This window comes from Myodes glareolus, chromosome 5, assembly GCF_982192425.1.
Source record: "Myodes glareolus chromosome 5, mMyoGla1.1, whole genome shotgun sequence".
NCBI lineage: Eukaryota > Metazoa > Chordata > Mammalia > Rodentia > Cricetidae > Myodes > Myodes glareolus.
The window spans coordinates 55,226,820-55,250,638 of NC_142030.1; positions in this window are offsets into that span (position 1 = coordinate 55,226,820).

Below are 23,819 nucleotides of genomic sequence, written 5' to 3' on the forward strand. Positions count from 1 at the left end.
TTTTCATGAGTCATGTCTGCTACTCTAATTTGGTGGGTGTTTGTAATTTTCATTCGCCTTCTGTCAGGGGTCCCAAGTCTTCTCAAAGGACTAGAGCAATGTTTCTCAACCTTCATATCACGCAAGCCCCTGTCTCCAAGAATATTTACATTACGATTCAAAACTAACAAAATTAAATTACAAAGGAGTAACAAAAATAACTTAATGTTTGGGGCTCACCACAGTATGAGGAACTGTTTTAAAGGGTCATAGCATTAGGAAGGTTGAGAACCACTGGTATAAAGTACCCTCTAAATTCTTGGCCTGGAAGGACTTGTGGATATGCCCTAGCTCATGACCTATTTCTGAGTAGCCTGGAGCCATGTGATCTCATTCACAATTCATGACCCATGTTGTCCATGCTGCGAGAGTGACATCCACCTGACCGCCATGCCAAGATGACTCATGGGAACATAGAAGACTTTCAACACCAGAACTTGAGCCTCACTTCCAAACTCCTGCCTTAATTAAATGTAGTTATATCAATTGGCTGCAAGGTGAGCATTATCTGCTCAAAGCCAAGCAATGGGAATAACTTGAGCCAACAGGGTTGCAGTGGTAATTGTGTACAGTAAACACACCCAGGCCACCATGGCGTCTACTATGGCCTCCTTTCTTTCTTAGCTTCTCCACAATGGTGAATCACACCCGTGAGAACTCAATCACTGATGCCAAAAACATGGAGGCAATCACCCCTTTTTGGTTGCTCCCTGGGGCCGTGCACAGTGATGGCAAGCTCTGGGGAGCCATTCTCCTTCTTCAGACTCTTCCATCTTACCCTTCGTGAGGGTGCTCCTCTGATCAGGTAGCTGCTGTGCTGTTTTCTCCACGGCCTGCAAGGTTTCCAGTTTATATTGTAATGCCTGCTTATTGTATTCTTGTCCTTTCTGGTAGAATAGCTCCCTCCATATTTCCCTGAGACTGTATGTACCAGGATTGCCACTGCAGACACTTTTACTCTTTTTATTCTTTTTTTTCTCTTGTCTACCTCCCCTTCCAGTTTAGGAGCAAATTAAAAACACAGATCCCAACTTACTGCTCATTTTATCCTTTTTTGTCTGATTTGTGCCTGGCAATGGCAGACATTCAGACCATGCTTGATAAATAGGTGGATATTTAAAATACCCTACTATCACTCAGACACATTGGAGATTTCATGGACAGACAGACTAGCTGTGAATGTTATAGCCTGGCATTGACATTTAAGCAGATAACCAAAACAGGTTAACAAGTATGGAATCAGAAACATGGCAGCTGTTCTTGGGAACATGGGTAAGAATTGTGCCCCTCCCCCCTTTAACTCATGTAATGTTTTTGTGAAGAGCGATAGGTCTCACTAGGATATTATTCTACATGCATGTTATTACATTGTTCTCATCCCCTGCCCCTCACATATATACATTAACCCCTTCCTCTGCTTTCATGTTGCGTATATCCCACTCTCTTGTTCCCCCTCCTCCACTGAGACCCTCCTCAATATGTAAGTAGATATAGAAACAACTATCTGTAAAATCAAACCCAGATTCTGCATATGAGAAAAAAGATGAGGCTTTCTTTCCATGTCTGACTTGTTTCACTTAATGGTCCCAGGTCCAGCCATTTCCTTTAAATGCTCAGATTCCGTGCAGCGCCACAGCCGCCTTTCTCTTTCTACCTCTGTCCCCACGTAAGACCCGGAGGGGCACCCTCTTCTTCACATGGCCCACCCAGGTCTCTCTTAGTTCTCATTTCTACCCCCAACAAATTCTGAAGAATCATTTTTTCTGGAATGCCAGCCTCCACTTTGTTGAAAGGTGCTGATTCTGAGTATTAACAGTCTTGGTCAGAAATAGCTCAGAACCTTATGGGGAAATCAGACAAGCAAACTGTTCGGGCACAGCGATGGAGAGAATATTAATATTTTTCTCTGTAGTAGTTCTCTTCCTCAACTACTGTCCTGTCTCTCTCCTCCCCACCTCCAATACCAAAATAAATGTGTTTTGAGCATCTACAGCAAGAGATCTGAAACTCAATCAAAACCTGAGCAGAAGGTCAGCCTGACAGGAATAAAGCCACCGCACACACGGCCTCGCCAGCAAAGGGGGCAACTTATTATATTATTTATGTCCATAAAGATAAAGCCCTCTTTACTGAGAGACCTGGAATTGTTAATTGTCAGTAAGGTGGGGCCAGGTTTGCTGCCCTGACTGGGGAAGGCAGGGAAAGGGTTAATTCTCTTTCTGTCTCTCCTCTTCTCTTCCCTGGGTGAGCTTTGTGTCAAGGGGAAAACTTTGTTAAGCCTCCAGATTTCTCTGCATTATGTCCAGGTGGCATGACGTGTGAACAGACGAAAAGATTAAAATCACCGAGGAAATCGCTCTGTCTGAGTACAGATCACGACGCCTCGCGGTGACCCAGCGACCCAAGTCCTATCTGTCAACTTGTCCTTCCAGCGACTTCTCACCCCATGCTCCGTGGCTGCTACTCTAGGGGGTAAAAAAAACTCAGGAATTGGAAGGAGGGGGAAGGAGGGCGAGAGGAAGCAAGGATAAAATACTGCCTTATTACTAAGGACTCTGCGACGCGGGTCAAACGCAGGGCGCGGGACCCTTTTAACAAACCAAATACTTTTTCCAGACCCTCATTCCCTAAGGTTTCTGCCGTCTTGATTGCAACTCCCAGGTCCCTCAGGAAATCCCAGACACCCCCCCCCCCCACACACACACACAACAGGTAATTCTCAGCCCAGCCATAAGAAAGGCTCTCCTAGATGCCAATAAAATCCTCCCCAGATCTGCATAGTTCTTGGGCATCACAAAGGAAGTCTGCCCTACTTGGTCCCTCCAGTCCTGCAAGAGTTAGGTTGCTTCTGGGGTTGTAGGTGTCAAAGGGAGAGAAGACAAGGCAAAAACATAACCTATGGAGTTCTTTTGAACCGAGTGGCTACTTATTAGGGCCTGCAGGAAACCTGGGTTGGCAGGGGAGCCAGCTGGAGACTGGAGACTTGCCCATCGGCAGAGCAGCTCCTACCCATTACTCATACGCACTAGATTGAACCATTTTTCAAATATAAACAGCAGCCAGATATTCGCCGTCCCCTACGGTTCAGGTTCACTCTGCATATACACAGCGCCTAACTTTAATAAGTTGCCTAAATGCCATTTTTCTGTTAAATAAATGCTTTGGATTCCCTGTTTTGCCTGTGCCGATGTAGTGAATTATTACAGAAAGAAGGAGCCACTTAGCACATTGTGCAACGCATCTCCAAGATTCTGACATGTGAAATTAAAAAAACAACATATCATTTAAAGTAGGCATTGCATAAAAAGGCGTATATGAGTAGTTAAACCTTAGAGACGTACACGAGTCGTTAAACCTTAGACCTGGGGAAGCTTACATGGTATTTGTTTGCCCTTTTCCTTGATCCTGGTTTTGTTGCAGGGATCCATCCAGGATGTCTCATTGCACTCAGTCATCACACTTACTCAGTCTCCTCAAAAAGAGGTTTGATGACCTGGGAAGGTTCGAGAAAGTATTGGTAGGCATTTGTTTTCTAACAGTCAGTACCAGTGAGTTTTCAAAATTTAACTTAGGGAGCTTTTCTTTTTAAAGGAAATTTTTTTATGACTGCATAATATTCTATCAATGGTTGTGCTGTTTAGTTTTTCTCATAAAAGAAAGCAAAATTCTCACTATGCTACGTTGACATTGACTACAATTCCGTTTAAAAGAATGACGTTCGCTGGGAAACAGGCGCAAAATGAATGCAACCCCGTGGTGATTATCTTCAATACTTTGGTGAAGTGTGTAAATACAGGCATCCCGCACACACGGAAGGGCATCATCCTGGTGCATAGTATCCTAATCCTGACCCTAATGCCTGTGTACCAGCACTGCATGCCTTCCCTGTGTGAGAGCACAGGACAGGAGGTCAGGGCTTCCCAGGCAGAGCACGGAGGTTAAGTGTGGTACAGCCTCTTGGCTCCTGCGGGGGGTCTGCATACCCTTTAGTCTGTAGAAAGAAGTTACGTGTTTGTTTTTCTCGAGTTATCTTTGGAACTTGGGTTAACTCCATTGCAGAGAAGCTGGCTTCTTTTCATATTGAAAACTTGGAAATAACGTTTTTAAAAAGTTCCCAACCCCTCAGGCTTAAAGCAGCACCACCCTCAGAGGGCTTCATCTCTGGGGAGTCCTTCTGATTTGGTCCTTTTCAGCTCATATCACGCGGTCTATTCTGCTTTCGCTTATTTCTCCATTCTCCACTCTGCTGCCTGTGCCCTGACCCCACCATCTCCTACTTAGATGGTCACGTGGGTTTCTAACCAGTTCCTCATTTTTTTATGAGCAAGTTTAAACTCCTGCTTTCTTCCAGTCCACAGCTTCATGAGGATGTATACTGTATCTCTATATCTGCCTGTGCTGTGAACACACACACACACACACACACACACACACGCAGACACACTAGCTGGTTTTTCTTCTACCTTGTTTACGCTGACTTCTACAGTTCAGATCCTTCATTTCTTATCAATGTGGACTTGAATGAGAAATCTAATTTCTCTCGATGTCCTCCTACTCCCTTCTCTTTGAGGCATCTTTTGTGTATCTGGTCTTCCTACATCTCCCTCCTCGATTATTATTCTAGGATTATGAACATGTACCCCAATGTCAGGTTCACGTGAGGCGGGGAACTGAACTTAAGATTTCTTGAACGCTACACAAGCACTTTACCAACTGAGTTCCATCTCCCGGCCCTTGTCTTAATTTTATCCTCTATAAAATGAGACCACATACTTTGCTACAGATGTTGTCTCAAGTACTAAATGTGCAGAACTTCAGAATGCTGATTTGTCTGGCACACTCGAAACAAATGGCAGCTATTACTACTACAGTCACTGTCAGATCCAGCCTTGGACTCGGACTCTAAGGCTTCAAGCTCAAAGACGCTTGAATTCCCAGGCCTCATCTCCATTCTTTCAGGACTTTCCATGCTTCCCGTTCCCTCCTTGCGACTGTCTGCTCTCTTTATGCCATCCTTCCTGACTGCCCATCCGGTTTCTGAGAAGTAATTTGGTGTCTTCCTTTCTGGACTCATTGTTGATAAATCTCTGGGTTTTAACTCTCCTTACAGACAAATAATATGGTCCAGACTTTAGAGCGGAGAATTCAGGCTTAAGGTTTGTTAGCATCATATCTACATAGCTTAGAATTAGTCAAGGTAAAGAAGTTTAGTATTAATGATAATTTACATGCTTCTTCTCCCAGTTTGCCCTCACCCATAAAAGGCCCCTGGACCTCAGAGTGGCTTTAAACAACTTTGGAGTCTGGCTTCCATTCTGTTTCTTCCGCAAAGGCTTTGTCTTTATTTGTAGCAGGCAGAGAAGGAGCTGCGCCAGTTCCCTCCTCCACCTAATGAGTATGGTACCATTTTCCTCCAGGCCTTTCCTCTTTGTTCTCCAGGTGAGGTGTCCTACAGTGGGAAGCTTACTGATAAACGCCCACTGGCCCACAGTTCGTTGGTTCCTTTCCCTACTTCTGGGCTGTGAGTAAGGGGTTTAACTTCTTGCTAAGTGCCTCCTTCCTCCTGGAGGACACTGTAGAGCAGAGCCAGCTCCTGCCGGGAATATGCCCTAATTCCATTAGAGCTACTTCCCCGCCCCGTGGCTCTGAAATTTATAAGCCTCTCATTCCCCTAACAGATTGGACTCTAGGTCATTCCCAGACCACTTCACACCCTGCTGGGGCTGATTGGCTCAAAAGATTGCTACACAGACCAGGTCTTTGTTCCTCCAAGTAAGCTAGGGCGCTGGCCTCCCGATCAGATAACAGGCATTCTGTCCCTTGTCACTCCCCTCCCTGCCCTGGCCATCAGGCTCCCTCCCAGAACCCAGTGATTATATTAATTACCACCTCTCCAGAGAAGGGGGTTCCTGCTGGAATAACCCTGCGCAAAGCAAGGGCTTTCCCCATAACCCTCCTAGGAAGAACCCTTACTGATGATCACACAAAACACAAAACAGGAGCAGCTGAGTGTGATTCCCTTACAGCCCATCAGAGGATGAAGATACAGCCCTCATGCTGGAGAGGGTCTACCTAATCCAGTAGCTTCTGAAAGTTTTGTTAATCCGTTCTCATCGCAAGTAACTTCTTCAACAATGCATCTAGTGTATTTCTATGTGGGCCTTTTGTGGTGTGTGTGTGTGTGTGTGTGTGTGTATGTCACAGTACATGAGACTTGAGCAAAGAACCCCAAAGAATGAACTTACTTTTCTGTCTTTTGTCAAGGTTGTTTATCTTTCAATCATGTACTTTACTATGAAAGTTTCACTCAGTCTCTCTGAATCCTATTTTTCCTCCTCATATTTATGATGGAGATGCTGTCAGTTCAAAGCTCTTGGATTGTTGGGAGTGTAATGGCAGATTGGCACTTATCACTTCATATAGACTTTTAAACCTTTATGACAATCATTTTCCGTCCATCACAGATCCTTTCTCTTCAGAGGCCAAGTGTGACACCTTTGTCACAGAGAAGTTAACAAGGTAAACGTGAGCATTGCTCCAAAAGGACTTTGGTGTGTGTTTTGTTGCTGTCATTTCTTTTTGAAACAGGATCCTATCCTGCAGTTCAGTCGAGGCTAGAATGCACATGCAGCCTGGGTTATTCTCAAGTTTTGACAATCAGTCTTTTTGTCTCCACCTCGCAAGGGCTGGGATTACCCATAGGAAACACCAGACCCAGTTCTGGTCTTTTATTTATTTTAAAAATTGTTTTCTCATACATTACATCCTAACTACAGTTTCCTCTCCACTTCTACCAGAGTCTCCCTTTCCCCCAGATTCATTCCTCCTTCATTTTCCCTCTCCAAAAGACAAAACCAAAAACAAACAGCAGACCTCCCAGGGATATCAATTGAACAATCAGACTAGGCACAAGCCCTCATATCAAGGTTGGCCAAGGCCACCCATGGTTTAGGACAAAGCTAAGTGTAAGAGCAATGGTTAACCAAATAGCTGTTTCACCCTTATTCCCTGAGTTAGCAATCATTCTTGGTGCCTTCTGTTCTAGATACCAAGATGCCTCATCCCTTTCTGCTCCCCACAGTGAAGTAGGAGGAAAAGTGTTCCAAGCCAAGGCAAACGAGTCAGAGACACCCCCTTAGAAGTCCCACAAGCATACCAAGCCACACAACCACAACATACGTGCTGATGACCGAGCTCACACCCATGCAGGCTCTGTGATTGTCTTTTCACTCTCTGTGAGCCCCTGTGAGCCCTACTTAGGTATTCAAAAACCACAGGACTCACAGCTTTACCCATGGTCTAGGACAAAGCTAAGTATAAGAACAATGGTTAACCAAATAGCTGTTTCACCCTTATTCCCTGAGTCAGCAATCATTCTTGGTGCCTTCTGTTCTAGATGCCAAGATGCCTCATCCCTTTCTGCTCCCCACAGTGAAGACCTCCAAAATCTTGTGTCCCCTCCATTTTTCCTAACTTTCTGTACCTCAAGGTGCATGATTTGTAGGCATCAAAACAAAAGACCTGATTATTAGTGAAAAGGGACAAAATACTCCACAGAAAAGGGTTAATGCGCAGTTGTCGGGAAGCTATGTTATTCCTTAAATGCAAGAGAACAAATTACAAAAGTCTTTCCACCAAAGGGTAATGAGCGATCTTTACTTTCACTAGATTAGCTCATTTAATTCTCATAAAAGTCTATGAGAAGCTTCCAGGTCCATGGGATAATGACAGCAGCCTAAATTAGAATCTCCACACATCTAAAAAAAATATGCCCATGAACAAGGCTAGCACATAAAATCACTCCAATCTTGCTTTGCGACAACAACATAAAGACAAGGAACTTCACAAACTTTAATTTCCCAGTAATTGGGAAAATAAGAAACTAGACATGCGTGTTGACAGAGTTGGGACCCGAAGCTTACTGTAGATGAAAACGGGGAGAGCAAGGCAGGAGAGAGTCAGAGGCATCGGGGCAGTTGTGGCAAAAGACTCAAACTATATGGGATCAGGGAAGAATATATTTCAACTAAGGGAGTCATTTTAGGGTTTATAGGAAACTTGATTATATATGGGATCCCAGGTCCAAGGAGAGATCCCCAGATTGTTCTCTGGACAGAGGAGAGGGTGCCTGAACCGGCCTTGGCCCATAACCATACTGATGAATATTTTGCTTATCACCATAGATCCTTCATCTGGCGATGGATGGCGATACAGACGGAGACCCACATTGGAGAACCGGACTGAGCCCCCCCAAGGTCCAAATGAGGAGCAGAAGGACGTAGAAAATGATGAAGGACTGCGAGGGATACTATCACCCACTGATACAAGGGGTCGGATCTAATGAGAGTTTACCAAGGGCAGTTGGACTGCGACTGAACGAGCACGTGATCCAACCAGATTCTCTGAATGTGGCCGGATTCTCTGAATGTGGCTGGCCTGGAGTCTTTCTGAGAAGCCATTGACAATGACACTGGGACTAGTTTCCTCTGCATATACTGGATTTTTGGGATCCAGTCTGTTTGGATACTCACGTTCCTGGACCTGGAGGGAGGGGGGACGAACTTGAACTTCCCACAGGGCTTGAAACCCTGACTGCCCTTAGGGACAAAGAGGGAGGAGGAGGGGAGGGGAGTGGGAGGGTGTTGGGAAGAGGGGCGTAAATGGAAACTTTTATAATTTAATAAAATTACTTTAAAAAAAAAGACTCAAACTAAGAGGGAAAGAAGGCTCAGCCCTTACTGTTAGGCATCAGTCTGAAATATCAACGGGAATATGGGTGGAAAACTTCCCAGCAAGCAAAAGGAGTCTAAAACAAGCAAAAGTAACACAAATAAACCAAAAATGGAAGAGTGAGAGAAAAAGGAGAGAGAGAGGGAGGGAATGAGACAGAGAGAGACAGAGAGAGAGAGAGAGAGAGAGAGAGAGAGAGAGAGAGAATATATAATACATACAATGTATAATTGATAGATTTGAAATAAATCCTATCAGTCATAGTAATGACCACAATTGTACTTAACTTGCGTGTTAAAAGACAATTATTTTTTAAACTGGCTCAGTAAGCAAAGCCAAGCCTGTGCACACAAGACACATAAAGTCTGGGTGAGTGTAGAAAGCCTGAGCACAAAGAACAAAATGTGCCAAATGCCCCCAATGAAACAAAACTGGAGCTTGAGATCTTTGTGTGATCAGTTGGGACTCGGAACAAAAGCGATATCACAGAAAGGAAGCCTTTCTGATGGCAAAGACCCAAACTCCAAGCCAAGATAAGATAAAACTTCCTGAATATCTGCCTTCTTCCTAACAGAAACTACAGCAAATGCAGGTGTGGGCATATTCTCTCTCTCTCTCTCTCTCTCTCTCTCTCTCTCTCTCTCTCTCTCTCTCTCTTTCCCTCTCTGTAAACAGGGAGGCTCAGCTTGAGAGAGATGTTTTGAACAAGGGCAAGTAGGAACAAGGAGGACATGAAAGAAGATTTATCCACATCTGGTTAATGCCGCTTCAACTTCTTTCCTAAATCTTCTCTAATGCACATTGGACATTTATGAACAATTCTGAAGTCACCACATATTAGATCATGATAGAAAAGTTGAGTAAATCATAAAAAGTAATTTAAATTAAATAAAAGATAATAATTTAAATACCCATTTTTTTCAAAAATATAAATTCAAATGAAAACACAAAAATCAGTATCAAGCCCCATAAACCTGATAATTGTATGGATTAGAATCTTAGAATCTGCATTGTATTTAATGCACAATTAAGGCAGTGACTAGAACAAACTGTGTAGCACTAAATGCCTGCGCCAATAAGAATGAAAGACAGTAGCTGAATTTAACAACTAACCACAGGACTTGGGAGACAGAACTATGCTGTCAATAGAGAAGATGAAGCAGAGTACTAAGGACAAAGGTAAAAACTAATAAAGTAGGAAGATGAGAACAAGCCATATCAGCATGTAAATACTTTTTTAAACAATAGTCAAAATAGATAAGCACTAGCTAATCTGACGAAGAAGAAAGTTTAGATGATTTACCATGCAGGAGTGAGAGAAGAAAGCACAGACAGATGGAGAAGGAAACAATTATGGTAGCAGAGGAGGTTTAACTGATGCAGAATTAAATGATTTTCTAAGAAGATATTTGTTTGCCAAAATAATTCCATTTTTAAAGGCCCTAACAGTTACTATAGAGGAGTTGGGAAAAGTGATTAGTTGTGTTCTGATAGATACAATAGAGCCACAGCTCTACCAAGGCAAACAGATCCAAATGACTTCATAGAGCAGTTCTAAAAATCATCTCAAACCAAGTCATCCACTCTCACAAGAGCATAAAGAAAACAAACTTCCAACCCTCTGCAAAAAGAAAATAGCGTTAATAACAAATCTTGACATTGAATGTTTTCTCTTCTTTAATCTACAGGCAACTTACACTTTAAAATACTGATGAAATTGTCTAAAATCAACACAAGCAACAAACAGTATCATTCAAAAATAGATATAAGGGGAAAAGTTTATGCAAGAAATACAGACTGATTAAAATTAAGAATTAATCTTAACTCAAACTGGATGAGAGACACAACTGTATAATCTATATGAGAATATAAAGTTACCCCTAGGCTGCATTATATCAAACAAGAGGCTTTTGCAATAGAAAAGAAATAAGCAAAGGACAAAGAGGCATCCTGGAGAGTGGGCAGAAAAATTTGCAAAATTCCTGTTATGTTAAGGGACTATTACCCAGAACTTGCAAGAAATGTAAAAAAATCTTAACAGTAAAATAAAAAATAGTCCAATCAAAAAGTTTAGTAATGAACTGAGTGGACACTTCTTAAAAGAAGGTACACAAATGGACAATGTGTACCACAACATTTTCAACATACCCATCATCAGGGAAGCACAGAGCAAAACTACAAGGACAGATGATTCCATGCTGGTGAGAATGGTTATTGCCAAATAGGTGAACAATGACCAGTTCTACCACACTGTTGATGGAGAATTGATACAATCACTGTAAAAATACAACAGGGAGATTTCTGACAAAGACAAATAGAGTTGAGCTACTACATGGCAGGGCTGTTCTTGTACTGAAAGGAGATCAAGTCCGTCTAAAGGGAAGGCTTCACTCTCATCTTTAGTGCTATCCAGGTCACAGCAGTGAAGGCATAAAATCAGTGGGGAGGTCCAGCGACAGGTGGCTAGGTGAACATACAAGGACAGCAGCATGGAACTGAAGGACATCATGCTAATTTAAACACAAAGGCTCAGGAGGACAATGGCACATGCTTTTCCTCACTTGCCGTAGTTGAAAAGGTTGGTGTCCTAAAAAGAGACTGTAAGATAGTGGCATCTAGAAGCTACCAGGGGAAAAAGAGAAAGAATAGAGGGATTAAAAAAAGTGTTTCCAAGATACAGTTAGAGGGAATTAGTTCTAGTGATCTATAATAGAGTAGCCGTGGTTTACAATAATTTAATATTCATTTATGAAGAGTAGAGGAGAAAAGGGTAAAGGTTCACCAAGCAAAGTTAATAAATTTTCCAGGAGAGGAAATGTTAGCCTCGCCAGTTTGATTGCTACACAGTGCGTGCATGGCTTAGATTATTACACTGTGCAACACATGCATAGATGCAGACAGTATATATGTTAAAAGTTTTGAAAAGCACAGGAAAGTCTAGGGCAGAGATGCTAGGTCAGTGTTAGGAAGTCTATTAGCGTATTTCACCATATTAACAGATCTATAGAGTAAAGTCTGATGGACATTTTTATTTTTGCAAAGTTTAACTCATATTTCCAATAAAAATGTAATCAATTAATATTTTCTTAGCATGATGGAAAGAGATGTTTAATGCAGAAGCCCCTATCTGTTCAATGGAAAATAAATGCAGAGTTTATTCTCTCTAAAATCTGTCACTAGGAAAGGATCCTTACGTCTTTGTCATTAACTACAGAACTGGAGAATTTGGGCCACAAATCCTCACAGTGGTGCTAAAAACTAGAAAAGATGAGTTAGAATCTTCTACTTGAAGAAGAAATGATATGACTTCACACACTGAAAATTCATGAGAGCTGGTAGAAATACACTATGAATCATAAAAACATTTAGTAAAGTCATGCAATTTTAAATTAATCTTTAAGAATCAACAGTGTTCACATGGATTAACAGAATGAAGAACAAAATGTATGACTATCTATATTGTAGGATAATTTGACATGACAATAATTAACCACCAAATCAGAAACAGAAGGAAATGTCTCACAGTTGTAATAAAGGTCATCTCTGAAAAGTCCGCATCTAACACCACACTTGATAACACCAAACTGAACACTTCACTGTTACAGTCAGGAACAAGGCTAGGATATCTCTCTCTCACCGCTTCTGCTCTGCATCGTACTCAGCGTTCTCACCAGAGCAATTAGGAAAATAAAAAACTTTCAAACCATCAAAATCAGAAAGGAAGAGGTAAAATTTTCTCTCTTTAGAGAAATATAGATCAAAACCACAATGACACATCACCTTACATTCTTTAGGATGCACACTGGAAGGGTTAGTGGTAATTGTTAACATGACAGATTCTTTAGAATGATCTTGGAGATGGGCTTCACAACATGCCTGCGAGGGATTATCTTGATTGCATTAACTGTGATGGGACATCCTGCGTGTTGTGGGTGGCACCTCTCCCTGCCTGGGGCCTTGGACTGTGTAAGTGTTGAAAGGGGCTGAGCAGCAAAAAGAATTCACTGATTTCTGCTTCCGGATTCAATGTGATGGATTGCTTCAAGCTTCCATTGCCTTGACTTCCTTCTTAGAATGGACTGTACCCCTAAAACCCATCTCTCTCCTAAGTTGATTTTGTCATAGTAGTTAGCATTTTATCTCAGAAACAGGAAAAGAAGCACACACACACACACACACACACACACACACACACACACACACATACACACACACAGAGTGGGAAAAAGATGATGAATGGACTGAGCAGTGGTAAAAGAAAATGTAGAAACAGATCCCTAAAATTTGGTAAATGGTAATAGTATTTCCAAATAATTGGGGGGGGATCACCTCTTAATAGAGTTTTGAGATCGCAATAGCTACTCAATGAAAAATAAAGCAGAAAAACCTAAATTGTTCACCGTTATGGATCGGATCGGTTTTCAAATGAAAAGACGTTTAACAGAACAGGAACAAATCCCTTTATTAATCTGAAATGGCAGAAATCTTATCACTAGGAGTTCAATGCAAGACTGGAAGTGGAGACTTTTCAAGGAGCCCACCGAATCAGACCTAAACATTAGTTTGGGAATGGCATTCCTTCTCAGCGACACCTCAGTCTTGCAGAGAAGGCTGACTCCAGGTCTGGGTCAGAGAACAAGCAGAGTGAGTTTCTTTTTTTGGGGGGGGGCAGTGGGCACAGACCATGAAAGCACTTGTTCCTAAAATACAGTTGTCTCTTTAGAGCTACCCCTACTCAACACCTGGGACAAAGTTAGGGAAATCTGTACACAACCTTCTGACTTCAGCTGGTTCCAAGTGACTGTAGAGCAATAAAGGCGCAACATCAAAGGAGTGCACAGTGGTTGTCTCCATGTTATGTGGTCCCTCAGAAGCTGTGGATATTGGCTTAAATGGTATATAAGTTCTTGTTCCTTCCTCGAACCCTGAAGTGATTCCCCTTGTGTTCAGAAAGCAAATTCTCACTTTGTCTGCTTAGACCTCTTAGGCCATCATCTTACTTCTCAGCATCCTTACCTCCTCATGTGTCCTCGCTCGGGGCCTTCTAAAGAACCTGACTTCTTCTCCCCTCCTGGAAAAGCCCTACTACTCCTTGGCATTGCTGCCCTCATTCATTCCCTCAGTGACATTTAGAACAATCTTCAGTTATCTTGTGTCTTTCCCTCCTGTTCATTTGTGACCCGTCTCTCTTGGGAGACTCTAACTTGTGCAACAGCAAGAGCCCCCTTCTCTGCCAAGCTCTGAGTTCAGGCACTGGCAGAGGCATCGAGTCTTTGGTTGCTAGCAGATAAAGGAATGGTTCATAAGTATGTGCTGAGCAAAAGCCTCTTTCCTCTGTCTCCCCAGTCCAGTTTCTCCCCATCATGAGTCTTTGATTTTGCTTCTCCCAGGTTAGTTGCTCTAACAGACCGCAGTGTACATGTGGGGAAGGCTAAATGCTTACACAGTAACACCTTCTACTGAGTTATCATACTGCTTTTCCTTTTGGAGGGTCAACACCAGAGAGTCCCTAGGAACCTTGTGAAATCTTCTACTTGCAGATAAGGAAATTGAGGGTCGCTCAGCAGACTGTATAAATTGTCCAAAGCCACATAGGTCTTTAGTCTTCTACCCAAAATTACTACACATATTTTCAAATTGTTTGATTTAGTGGTGGCCACGGTTAAATCCGGATACGAAGCTCAATGGGATTTAGAATCACCATGGAAACAAATCTCTAGGCATGCTTGTGAGGGACTATTTAGAGTAGGATGATTAAGATGTGAAGGCCCTCCTTAATTCTGGGTGGCAAGAGTTCATGGGCTGGAGACTCAGACTGAAGAGAAAGGAGAGAGGAGCTGAACGTGGGCATTCATTGCTCTCTCCAGGACTGAAGATGAATTGGGACGCTCCCACCCTGCAGCTGTCTTTTTCCCACTATGCTAGGCTGTATCCCATAGGACTGTGAACAAACTCTTCTTTCCCTAAGTTGATTTTATCAGGGGCTTTGTTAAACCACCAGGACAAGTAACTAACAAGTCTTATTTTCCATACATTTCTTTCTGGAAACTGGTGGTGGGGCTCTCCCAAGAGTACAGCGGTGACCAAGAGGAAACGGTGTAAGTACAGAATGAAGTCTTAGTAGTATCTTAAACTCATCCCATGTCCCCAGGAGGGAGAGTTTCACTGAACTCCCAGCATTCCTGGGCATCTTAGCAGAGTTTTTAAAATCAGGAGTATGTCCTCCAAGTGAAACTGTTCTCAGATGGTACTGTGTCTCAGGAGGTTAGATGCCAAGATGTGTCTAGTATATTCGTTTATGGAATCTGCCATTCCCTCAGAACCACGTTACCAACTGCAGGGATGGGAAAGTTACACCGGGAATTCCATGAGGATTGTTCCTGTATTTCCCATGCTTGTTCAAATGATAAATGTAAAATGATCATCTATTTTTAAGCCAGTTGAGACTATTGACTCAAAAGGACAGGAAAGCCCTGTCAGGACAATTCTGTTTTATGAAAAAGTAGGGGTGGGGGCTTTGACTTTTCTTTAAATAAATGAGTTTAAGGGTTCTTTCTTTGTTTTTGTTGTTGTTGATAAGAATGATGCAGTTTTTTTTGGGGGGGGACTGAATGGCCTTGTCACCCTTGTAAATAAAACCCACGTGCAAGATGAAGGCACAAAATATAATTGTGGGAAGTCCCTATGGCAGAGAAATTCACTGAACTATGTAAAAGACTATCAAAATACACCCCAGAATGTGTGTTTTCCCCCTAAGGAGCAAGCCTCTCTCTTATGGAAGAGTCTTTATTTTAATACTCAGGAATAGAATGCTGCTCTATTTTGTAGTCTGTTTCTTGTCCCTATCTAATTTTAATAATCTGTTTTTCCAAATATTATATTCTCTTGACTGTCCACGTGGCCCAAAGCTGTTATCATAAGAAAGATGATAAAATAAAAGTATTTTCCTTTAGAAGCAATGTCATAAAAATGAGCTTCATATTATATTCAATTTATATATACCTTTATTCAAGCCACATGGGCTGTAGAGAAACAATTGATATGACTTTGGAGAACTGAAGGTTTGAATGAAGCATGGAGGTCGTGTGGACCATTGATGTTTTGTGTGGTCCTGGGGTTATCAGTGCCAGTATCATTAGGGAGATTGCTTTAAATGGACAGTCCTTGACTCTTTAGAGATATACTGAATCAGAAGCTATGTGATAAGCTTGCCTGGTAAATATGAAATGTGGACATTCTAGGCTTGGGTTTGTTCTCTCTTTACAGACACAGACACCATCATTGGCACCTGACCAAAGATGCCATTTTTTGAGTATATATTCCAATTGTTGACTTTCTTTATTTCACTTCAACTATGCTTTTTGTAGGCAGAACCTTGACTGAATTTCAGAATGAAGGTGTTGGGTGTAGGAAGAGATGGGGGAGGAAGAAAAGGATGATAAATAAGAAGAGGAGTGAGATGGAGAGAGAGAGAGAGAGAGAGAGAGAGAGAGAGAGAGAGAGAGAACACAGGTACTGTTATGAGTGTGTCTATCATCTCAAACTTTTTCCATATAAGCCAACTGTGATTTTTCCTATACCAAAGGATGTTTTCTTTCTAGAAATTTTGAGATGAGGAAAGAATTGGTCTGGAAGATGGCATTCATGTTTCCAGTAACTCTTTCCTGTCTCTCTGTGAAAGGTGTTTTCACCCTCATCTTTCACCGCAGGATTTAGTACTTTTTCGGAGAAGTTTGTTTCCTACTGGTGCTATACTTGGCCAAATCACCTATGTTTTGCAAGGAAACATTGACTTTCGAGTAGTTATCAGAAAGCTTTGGCCAGTCTTCTTCTTCTTTTCTTCAGCCTTGTGGAGAGAGAAATTCCTTTCTTAACTAGATTCTCAAATAAATACTCCCCCTCCACAAAGCAGCGAAGCAGCCACTAATAAGTAAACTGAGTGAGAGGTGAACGTGTACCTAGAAGACACTGAAATTGTGGGATTGCTTATTTTATGGTACTTTAACGTAAGGAAAGTTGGTCCAGCAGGTGCTAGTTTGTGACTGCTGGCATCCAAGATAATTATAACGTTTTAACTGAGAACGAATGCTTTAAAGGTAAGGAGTTCTCTGAAGCAGCAACATTCATTATGCCATCGATTATGAGAAAAACAAAGCGAAAGTAATCTTCTTGTGAGAGCCATAGGACCTAATGAAGGATCTGTGTATTCATCCACCTGACCTCAGACATCAAGAAGATGCTTGTAAAGTTGCAATATGTGGGTTTCCATGACTACATTGTGTAGCACAATTAATAAAAATCCAGAGACAGAAATGGGAGTTCAACCTGAAGGTCAGAAAAGCAAAACAACCAGCCACTGACTCTTACCTCTACCTCAGTCTGAAATGGCGATTCTGCCTTCAAGAATCTCAGAATAAGACTGTGTGTGAGAGTTGTATTCTCCCATTTTATATTCCTCCCTAGTGCTGGAATTTAAAGGCGTGCACTGCTACTGCCCGGTTTCTATGGCAAACTAGTTTGGCTGCGGGGATTAAAGGTGTGTGTCACCCCTGACTGGTCTGTAAGGCTGACCAGTGCTGCTGTTTTACTCTCTGAGCTTCAGGCAAATGTTATTTATTAAAATACAAATGAAAGTCGCGTGGTGGTGGTGCATGCCTTTAATTCCAACACTCAGAAAGAAGAGGTAGGTAGGTCTCTCTGAGTTCGAATCCAGCCTGGTCTACATAGTGAGTTCCAGATATTCAGGGCTGTTATATAGAGAAACGCTGCTCAACAGCAACAACAACAAATTACAAATGAAATATCACTACAACATTGCATGCAAACACCTGGGCCACTGTGTCATATACAACTTAGAGCCTTTTTTGTCCCTCTAAAATGATTAGTTTCACACTTGACTTTTTTATTCTTCACTTCAGTGTCAGAATCATGCTAGAAATAAAGTTCAAATTGTCCACGTGTTTGGCACAGGAACATAATCAGCAGATGAACAAAGGAGGCCATTGTGGACTGTAGAAAAACAGTTAAGTCGTCTATAGTTCCTTCAGCAAAGTGTTACATGAGGAAGTACCTATTTTTATATTAGAGTCTAATTTATAAATTTAGCCTCATGTACAAATGGTTATGTAACAGAATTTCAAATTCTGAGATCAATTGTCAGTGTTGAATGTAAGAATGGCTCACATTTTATAATTTGTGGGGATCAATATATTTAAATATTAATAATATCTGATTTCTCTTATTAAGCTGGGACAGGGATATGGAGCTTCTTATTCTACATTCAGTCATGACTCAGTATGATAAGGTGACTAGCCACAGCTATGGGGGCAATGGAAGAAGTTAGTACATTGCCACAAAGTTAAACCACTCTTAAAAACATGAATTTATAACATGAATTCATGTTACAAACTTTATAAAATTCTTAATTTATAAAATTTGAGTTGTTCTGACTTGGCTGAAATTTATAAAATTTGGTTGAGATTTACGAAACTTGAGATGTTCTTACTTGGTTGAGATTTATAAAATTTGGATGAGTTTTATGAAACTGGAGGTGTTCTTACTTGGTTGATATTCACACAGGTGAAGAGATTAAGTAGAAAGGTCTGGGAGGTGGATGCAGCAGAGCCCCAAAAACCTACAAGGAAGGGAGTGTGTTCTCAGTAAGCCTGAGAACAGTGACGTCAATGGGTCTGCTGTTTTCCATTTCTGCGGCTCAGAGCCAGGAGCTCCCAATACAGTTTCAAGGAAGTCTACATGAATTCGGCGTCTGCTACAGGTAGATGCAGGGCTTTGCTCCATCACTTCAGCTTTCTCATCTGCAAACATGGGAGTAGTGGCATATCCAGGATGTCTGCAGGGCTGGGCGAGATCACCCATAAGGCCTTTTCCTGGGGATCCGCTGTAGATGCTAGCTGCTGTGATCATGAAAGAGAAACATTTCTCTGCCTTTGCTGTTGTCACACTGACCTGGAGGGAATGGACCGCCGAGGTCTTCTCCCCCTTTACTGGTGTTATTCTGGAGTTTCCCCTAAATCTCATTTTCACTACTTACTTGTGTGTTTGGCCAGGCTCTTGCTGACACACAGGTTTCATATGGCCTTAGGGCATCCAAGAGTAGCCACAGCGGTTGGTGTTGAGTGGCAGAAACCCAGCAAACCTGTGAGACCTGTCTGGAAGAGATCACACTGGGGACCACAGTTCTTGAACTTGACTGTGACAATTTTTTTTGTCTACTTTCCAGTTGCTTCTCCAGTATCTTATTCTTTGCCTCATTCTTCTCTCTGGTAGAGGTTTTATGAGAATTAAATTAAAATAATTAAATTAAATTAAAAGCCATCTAGAGACAATAATGGAAAACTTTATTGGGGCTGAGATTGTAGAGTGTCTCTTCACAGATTGTCTGATGTTCACAAAGGTTTAGGTGTGCCTAATAGTCAAACCAGCCCTACTGATAAGGAGGCAGGTTGGAGTTCTTCAATGTCTCATCCTAAGTTTAGACTCAATCTTGACAGAAAGCCTACTTCTGCTTCTGCTGTCACTAAGCACATTCCTAAGGTCTTTGTCTGCCACTCCATTACCTGACAGGCATTGTGATGTCTTGGTTATAATAGACACTTAAAAAGCAAAATCCAGCCAATTAAAACAGATAGGCTCTTGCCCAAAGAGTCAATAGCCCTTGGATGTTTCCATTTGACATATGCTATAAAACACGTAAAGGGCTCCAGTGTGTACAAAGCTCATGATAGGGACTGCCATTTTAACGACAAATAAAATATGTTTTCTGCTCTCAGCAAACTCCCAAAGACATCTCTTAAGATTATAGCTTTTATGACTCAGCTACTCAACGGCTATGAGCAGTCAAAGACTTCGATTAGCAGTAGGAGGCAGGGGGCACAGAGTTATAAAGTAAGGCTAGGTGGGAAGTTGTCTGAGTACGTTTATGGAATTTTGACTTCTAAACCATGTAAGCAGTTTTCATATTTATTAAGTAAGCTAGATCAAGAAGAGGAAGATTACAAAAAAGGCAGCTCTGATGTTACGTGCATCTTCTTGGTATTGGAAAGAGCTCGTAAAAACTTTTGAGGTACATACAGTTGTTTCTGTCATTTAAAGAATGGTTTTCATAGAGTCTCAAAATTTGAGTAAATGATTGAATGTTTAAACCCTCACCATTGTTGATGCTTTCTCCAGTCACAGATAGTTGTCCTGGCTAGATAACCTGTCTAAATGGGGAGACCGTGTGAGGAACAACAGACATGGAAGATGGAGGGGAAAGTTGCTTTGATGCGATTAACAGTGAGCACTAGCCTAGCAGGCAAATCTTCTTCCCCTCTGACTATCACTTATAAACTGAGAAAGAATTTCCTTATAAATATCAAGATTATTTCCCATGTCAGAATGCCGACGTCACTGAAAGCCTCTTCCAGTACCGCGTTCGCATAGCTGGGAGATGTCATTTTAAAGAGTGCGGCTCTTCAGTCAACAGATGACTCTATCACAATGTGAATGCCATGCCTCGCCCGTGGAATTTATGAATTGATCTTGTCATCGTGGTCTTCCTCCATAAAATATTCACAGTCTCTGCCTGATAACCCCTGACCTTCCTCTCTCATGGGAAGAAGAGAGAATTGCTCAGCAGGATAACCTTCCTACTTGGGTCAACAAGAGCTGCAACTGGTTCTAAGGAGGGTGTCTTATTGCTGTCAAATTGACCGGGAGTTGTCACACGTGAAGCCTGCTGTCACCGCATCTTGCTTAGAGCCAGCCCCTTAGCTGGCTGAGTCAAGCTGTGCTGACTACCAGTGAGAGAATTTTAATGTGAGGGATGACAGAGGCCTAGGAGTTAATGTGTGCGTGGAGGTGACAGTTTTGAATGTCAGCCAAAGCACAAAGACCTGTCTGAAATTAATTTGGGTGGAGGGGAGAAAGTCAGAGGAAGATGGAGAGAAATAGCGTGAGGGACAATTGAGATGGGTTGGGTCGAGTCCGCTACCATCTGCTACACAGGCAAGGGCATTCTGTGAAGAGTTTCTGAGTTTCAGAACAACAAAAAGGCGACAAACAAAGGATAATGGGTCCATCCGGGAATCTGTTGGCTTGATGCATCCTCCTCATGTGCAGTGTGCTACCTTTGCAGATCAGCAACTCTATTTCCCGTTATTAAAATAACGCTGTGAAAAGCCAAGACAGGTCTCCCATTGAAATCACTGAACTCTGGCAGCACAGAGGCAGTGCTTGGATCTGTGATGATATACCGGAGTCAACTGTATTTTATTTACCTTGGTTTTCCTCTGCCATGTCTACTTATTAAAAACTCGACATATTTCCCCCAGCTATGGAGAGAACAGACAGTATCCCGACTGGGCATTGTAAGGTGACCTTACAATGGCAGGTCGTTTGAGGGGATTCTGTGTAATCACAGAAGTCCTTAAGAGCGGAAAGCAATGGCAGAAACAAATTGTGTGAAATCAGTACACGTCGTTGGCTGTGAAGTTGTTGGTCTTCCATGAGACAAGAAATATGAGCCATTTTTTCTTTTGAAGCAGGAAAGGAAGGAAATGGTCACCTTTAGACCTTCCAGAAGAAATATGGGCTTCCTGATACCTTAATTTTAGTCAACTCATATCAGACCTGGGACCTATGGGACCTATATAGGAATTTTGTCCTGTTTTAAATTCTTAGATTTGTAGTCTTTGCTGCAGCAGCATCAGGAAATTGACACACTGACCCCTCAGACCCTTCACAGAATGGCTGTTTGTCCTTTGTTTCCCTACATGAGTCCCGATTCTGGGTTCTGATGCTGACTCCTAAATGCAACTCATTTCTTACAAACACGGCCATTCTGTGTCTGAATGAAACTTACCATCCCCGAGGGTTGATGAGGATTTGGGCCAGCTGATGCTAGAAATGAGACATAGGACCTGTGAAGGTTTGTTATATAACATGGGCAGATGGAGGAGTCACAGTCTGCATCATTGAGAAAGACCAGAAGCCAAAGAAGAAAACTTGGCCTACAGTGACAGGCAGGGGACATGCCCAAAAGGTAGAGAACACAGCCAGAGGTCTGCAGGACAATTTGCAGTAAACAAGTATTGTTGTTTCCTGCGGGGTCTCCTGCTTACATTTTGTAGTGGACCAGTGTGACTCTGCTGTGTTGACTCAGTAGTGATGGTAGGAGGTCCTCAATGTCCCCAGTCATCTTCACCTGCTCCAGTTCTCTCAGCCAAAGCTCGGCTCACATCCAAACTCTCCAATATTTTTCCTGCATCTTGTCCTGCTTTTCAACTCTTTGAAGCCTAAGTGTTCATACCATTTATTTGGTGTTTAAAAAAATCCTTATTTATAGTTAAATCAAAGTATTACATGTATGACTGTCAGAACTTACACAATATGTCAGAATATAAAGTAGCCATGGACTACTATTCTGAATCTGGCCTTCTAATGACTATGGCGTTATTTTAGAATCTATCCTTCTACATTGATATTGTTCCTGAAATAAGAGCCAAATTATATACAGTTCATTCGACATCCGTAATGCTTATAGCATTATTTTACATTTAAATTTCCAACAAGGTCAAGTTATAGGTGTCTTGAGACAAAAGAAGTTTTTAGATATTGTTGCTGTCCTCACGGAAGGCTCAAGTAGCACACTGTATGTTTTAGTGACTAAATAAATACATGATTTGGTTTAAAAGCTGTGAGCAGAAAACCTAGACACCCTTCCTACCCTCAGATGGAGACCATTCATTCATCACTGGCATGCTTTCAAACTTTAACAGGTATCTTCTCACAATTCCGTCTGCACAAACAATTTTTAAAAGTTCCACCGCTCTGCTATTTTCATAGTGGTCAGGTTATTATGAGCCTAGAGATTTGTCAATTAACATCAGAATTACTTGTTAAAATGAGAAAGGAGATAGACAGAGATAGGGTCCTTGTTAACTCATTAATATTTCCTATAATGAAAAATGTTGCAGGAGAGAAATAGCCGTGGTAACAAGTGTCATCAATCTAGCCGGGAAAAGTGATACCATTTGTTATCTTTACGGAGTTCTTCTGGTCGCCAGTCAGTTCCTGGGTGTATTTATCAAATGCCCGGGTGGAGCTTTATGCTATGTTGTCTCTCTGAGCTACACATTCCTTGAAGCCCATTCACTCACTCATTCATTTACTCATTCATTCATTCACTCACTCACTTATTCATTCATTCATCACTATTCTTTTTTTTTTTTTTAACCTGCATGGTTGGAGCACATTTTGCACAAGTCACCGCAACAAGGGCTGGAGACATAAAAGAGTAAGATGGTTTTATCCTTGACATTGTCAGTGGAGGGGGGAAAGTGTCCCAAACAGATGAGACCTGAGATCTGAGAGGGTATGGATCTGAATGTTGATGAGACAAGAACAAGCAGGTTGGTAATCCTTGCTCTCGGAGAGTTTAGCGTTGAAGAGCAGGGAGGATAGTGGGAAATAAAGTCATCTTCTCCCTGCAATGCTAGACTCAATTAGGCGGAAACAGAAAATGGGCTCAGCCCTGAGTGATGTCTGCAAGTCTGAAGTGCGAGGATTTGCCTCTGATTTGGAAGCTGCTAGAGCATCCAGGAAAGGCAGTAAGCACCAGGATTGGGGAAATGGCTCAGTTGGTAAAGTGTTTGCTTGGTAAGCACAGGACCTGAATTTGAACCCCTTTAGCCTCCCCTCCATATCAGAGTGCTGAGGACAGAGTTGTATGCCCTGAGTCCCAGCTCTGGGAATGCAGAGACAGGAGGATGCCTGGGATTACTAGTCAGTTTTGCCCAATTTAGGAGTTCCAGTTCTCTAGTGACTCAATCTCAAAGCAATAATGGTGGACTGCTAGGGCCAGATGACACAGAAAGAAAGGAGCACATGCTGCTAGACCTGGCTATCTGAACCTAATCCCAGGACCCTCATAGCGGAAGGAGATACTACTGGCTCCCACTTGTCCTCTGACTGTGGCATGTGCCAACCTTCTTCACCCTACATACTCACAATGTATGTAACATAAATACTTTAAAATATGTATTAAAAAC